The sequence below is a fragment of the Seriola lalandi genome, unplaced genomic scaffold (assembly GCF_002814215.2).
Source record: "Seriola lalandi dorsalis isolate HSWRI2012SDOR001 ecotype SW California unplaced genomic scaffold, Sedor1 jcf7180002053896, whole genome shotgun sequence".
Classification (NCBI taxonomy): domain Eukaryota; kingdom Metazoa; phylum Chordata; class Actinopteri; order Carangiformes; family Carangidae; genus Seriola; species Seriola lalandi.
Window position 1 is genome coordinate 295850 of NW_019524449.1, and position 4463 is coordinate 300312.

The 4463-nt window shown below is 40.6% G+C and overlaps 1 long non-coding RNA gene across 2 annotated transcripts in view; it reads right to left on the bottom strand.

Annotated features, from left to right (window-relative positions):
- Positions 1-3700, bottom strand: part of LOC111651971 (uncharacterized) — a 33899-nt gene extending 30199 nt beyond the window's left edge. Inside the window, exons 1-3 of one of the 2 annotated variants that reach the window (XR_015436994.1) lie at positions 3574-3700; positions 2611-2823; positions 2390-2495 (exon numbers count right to left, since the gene is read on the bottom strand). This is a non-coding gene — a long non-coding RNA (uncharacterized LOC111651971). Of the gene's footprint in view, positions 1-2389; positions 2824-3573 lie in introns of both variants that reach the window. The other variant, XR_002760574.2, reaches the window with a different exon arrangement.
- Between the last annotated feature and the right edge of the window lie 763 nt (positions 3701-4463).

Genomic DNA, 4463 nt, shown 5'->3' on the forward strand with positions numbered 1-4463 from the left:
CCTGCTACACCAACCCCACCGCCTCCCGCCCTCTGACCTGAAATGCCCTTAAAGAAACAACACACCCCATCGCCATCACATCCAATCAACTATTCATAGAAAGGCTGGATTGCGCTGGGCCTGATCTTGCCGTTTAGGGTTTCAATCAATTGCGTGAGATATGAGAGACTGGGAGGGAGAGTGGGAGGGAGGATGAAGCTGTTCTGAAAGCAAATGAGAGAAAATTTGGGTGAATCCAAGCCTCCTCTCCTCTCCATATTGGCCACTGCAGATATGGCCCACAACGGGGCTCTGAGCTACAGGGTGGCAGGGTAATTCAGACAATAATCTCGCCAATTTTCACTCTGCAGCCATGTGCTTTCTCCTGTCCCACTGACTCACAGTGGAGAAATGAGTCCCGGTCCATTGTCTGAGGGCCACCTGTGTTTCTGCTCCATTTTCTCGAAAGCACAATGGCATTTTCCTGTTTATAACGGTGACTGCGCTTTATAAACATGCAATATCAGGGTATTAATACATCACATAAAAGAGCTTGTTTGTGACCGAGAGCTGCGGCCAAAAGGTCACAAACTGACCCTCTTCATATTCTAGCTTTTGACAGTTGTGTTTCTCTTTCCAGTGAAAGGGTGAGAAAATGAGACATGCAGCATGAGAGAATGTGGTAATAGCACAACACCATGTTCCTGTCAGCCAACACAGATCTTTTCTTGGGGAACGCTGCTGCGTTGCAATTTTCGACTGACACTCCAGTACGAACAGAATCTTACCCAGTCGGCCAACCAACCTGCAGATGAAGCTTTGAGAGCACACACACACATGCGCGCGCACACACACACACACATACACACACACACACACACACACAAAGCAAAATACATGACCAGATGTGCAGGATGCCAGAGATGATCTAAAAGGACAAACAACCCCTTAAGATAAACTGATAAAAGTGTGGCATCTGTGTGTGTGTGTGCCACTTTTAAAGCTTTGTGCTGAGCCCAAGGTGCCGATGTGCTGTGGGTAAAAGTTATCTTAGGCATGAACGATATCTGTGGCATGATCTGAGGCAGCTAAACTAAAAAGGGACCATGTCTGAATCTCACACATAACAAGGTGACATTTTGAAATGTGCTTCAAAGCAGGACAATCACAATCTATATCCTGCATATTCACGCAGTGTAAAAGGTAATATGTTTCTATTGTATAGCAATAGTCTTTCTACAAGCTTCGGTGCACTACTGCATTTTGCTTTAGTTGCTCACAGCAAGTTGAAGGTCCAAACTGATTTTTTTTTCAGGAAAATGTGCAATTTAATCAATTAATAGTCTATAGGCACAAGAAGAAATGATTTAGGCTACAAAATGAACTCTATATGAACCTATAAAACACTTACTTGTATTGCTGTCTAATGGGAAAATCTACGTGTCCTACCTGATGAATGTGCAGCTCCTGTTATGACTCCCCATGCACACACACACACACACACACACACACACACACACACACACACACACACACAAATACAGACATATGTAATATCAATGAAATATTACCACACACACATCCCCATTTTAATTTCACAAGGGGATTTAAGTTTCTGTCTTTTTAAATATATATATATTTAAGTCTCACTGTACATATGAGAAACAGCCAGGAAGCACCATACACGCCTTTTAACCATTAAAAATACATTCAGCTACTGCTGAGTTAGCTCCTCTCAGATTTCAATGAATTAATTTCATCAAAAACTTCTCTGAGGGAAACCACAGTGACACATCAGGGGAAACCGCACAGCTCTACCATATGTCTCATGTCTTACATACACTGATTATCTCAGGGTGAACAGCTCGGGAAACGCCGCTTTTCTAATTAAATGCACATTTTACTGAAATCTTACAAATTGCTCACTTGGAGAGCGGCGATGTATTCCGCTGGATTGACGTGATGTGCCCGGCTGCCAATCTCTGCATCGGGGATAACAAAGGGAAAGATTATGCCTCTCTGCGAAGGGAAACTAGGGCACGAAAAGGCGACCTCTTTTCTTGTATTGCGAGGGAGAATCTACAGCCTGGCGACCATTTCATTTTCACGTAAAGACTAGACTACGTTTGGTATTCGTTCTCAAATTTACAGACGATTATGTTGAGATGTTAAGCTGTTATTCCGAAAGCGTTTGTCTTTTGCACCCTGGAAACTTCCCCCCAAGGACTGTGGATCGTTTCAGTCATAACAGTGTCAATATCCACTGACCTAGTCTGGGGGAAATACACCACTGCATGCTTACGCTTAAAAAGTCCGTCCTCGTTGTCATTTTTACGCATTTTACGCAAATGTAAACCTCAAAAAAAAAATCACCTTACAAAGAGAAAAGTGTAAATTTAAGACTACGCACCGATAGGTGTCAAGTTCAAGTTGGATGATCTCTTCCTCCGGGGTGTCCAACTCCAAGTCCGCGGGCTTTATATTTCCTAGACGGTTGCTTGTCCTCTATTATGTGTCTGGAGCCAGTGAGAGCAGAAAATAAAAAACACAAAGCGATAATATTCGTAGGCTGAGAAGCGGAAAAGGTCGTCATGTTGAATATGTTGGGAGACAATCTCCGAGAGCGACTACCGGGCCATTGAAAGAGTTGTTCCCCCCCTCTCTGCCTTTCTCTCGCCGGCCATCCAGCTCGGTTCAATGGGGACACACAGGCTGCAGACTGCGCCGTGCGTCCTGCGCCGCCGATGAACCAGATGCGTCAAGTTCAGCTGAGGTGAAGCTCCGTTATACAACCAGCCTGGGTGTGCAGCAGCCTGCACTATCGCGCTGCTTATTTAATGTCTCCTAAAGGGAAAAAAAAAAGAAAAAAAGAAAAGGCACATCACACTGAAATATCTGCAAAAACTAGACTGTGTTGAGACGATTATTAAGGGCTCCCTCACTCCCCCCTCCTGCCCCCTCCACGGATCTTAAAATCACTGTTTGCTTTTGTGAACTTACCTGATGTCAGCCTTATGAAAATGATATTTTCACAGTGTCATTCACTTCACGTTGGAATTTAATGTTCCCTAAACTAACGCCGTGAAATTATAAACAAGTACATTATCATTTGGGAATAATAAATGAATAATACCATGCAGTTTTAAGAGATTAAAATGCAATAAAGTACGACAAGAGCACTATAAGGTCACAGTTTTAACGTTGTACACAGACTTCAGCTCCATCTGGGATTATTTTAGAAATAATACACCGTTTTTTCGTCTGTCACCCACCCCCCACCCCCCACTTCTATATTTAACAGCAAGCATGCATGTTTTAGCTTTAAAGTCTTATTAATATTAAAATATGTATTTCAAACAAGTAGCAGGAGTCGGGTTAAAGAAAACTGACAAAAACAAGCAATACCTTATATCATGAATATGGCTGTCACCCACCGACAGTGCTAAAAGAGCTCTAATAACAGCAAAAACACCTTTAAACATAGCTAAGTTCATTTGTCATGCCATCTACAGGATTAGCTCAACAGCTAATTATTTTCTGTTTATGCTAGCTAAGAAAAGGCGAGTGTGATTTTAAAAGATGCATTTCTCACACCTGTTTGGCTGCGTTAATGAGCCTGGTTCAGTTTTGTCCCGTCTGAAAGATAATGAAGGTCTAGTTATCCAGTTACACACCACAGGTGACTTGGAGGACAAGCCCAGACTTGTTGAGTTACCCGATTTGCCTCACAGACACTTTATTGATTAATCAGCTGTGGAGATGAGGCAAGACGGAGCTGTTAAAGGACCAATCCGACATTCAAAAAGTCATTAAAAATATCTCCAATACCAAGAACAGGAAACATTTAGAGATCCATTTAACCTCTTATGCTGGTTTATATGGGTTTTAATTTAAGTTGCTGACATTACATTAATGTTTCATGTACCAATTTTTACTTTGACTAAACAATATTATTATTGTTTGAGAGCAGTGGAATAAAATACAGTAAATTTTAAGCTTCCTTGTAAGTGATGTGAAATGTTCAAGTTTACAAAAAACACATATCACATCTATAGATAGATAGATATTATCCACTTTATAAAATGTGTTATTCAGCAGAATAAAGACATCAAACCATAACTAACAACTCATAAACAGAAAAAGGCATGTTACACTCTATTTATGCTGAGTATAGACCCCTGCAGAGTCATTATTTAAAATGCAGAGACAGAAATTACAGTGCATGTTAAATTAAGTGCATCAGTTTTCAGAATATAGATAAGAATCTTTAAAGGCACTGATAATAATTAACTTTTAATATGGACTCCCTGGAATCTTTATTGACACACTCCTTCACCAAGAAATATAGTGATATGGAAATTAGTGAATAAGTAGTAAAAAGTTAATTATTAAATTAAGTAGTTAATTAAAATCTTCTTATTGTGAAAATCAGTTGAGTTCATTTACAAACTTTATTGTCTTTTAAAATAAAATTTGTGGGAAGG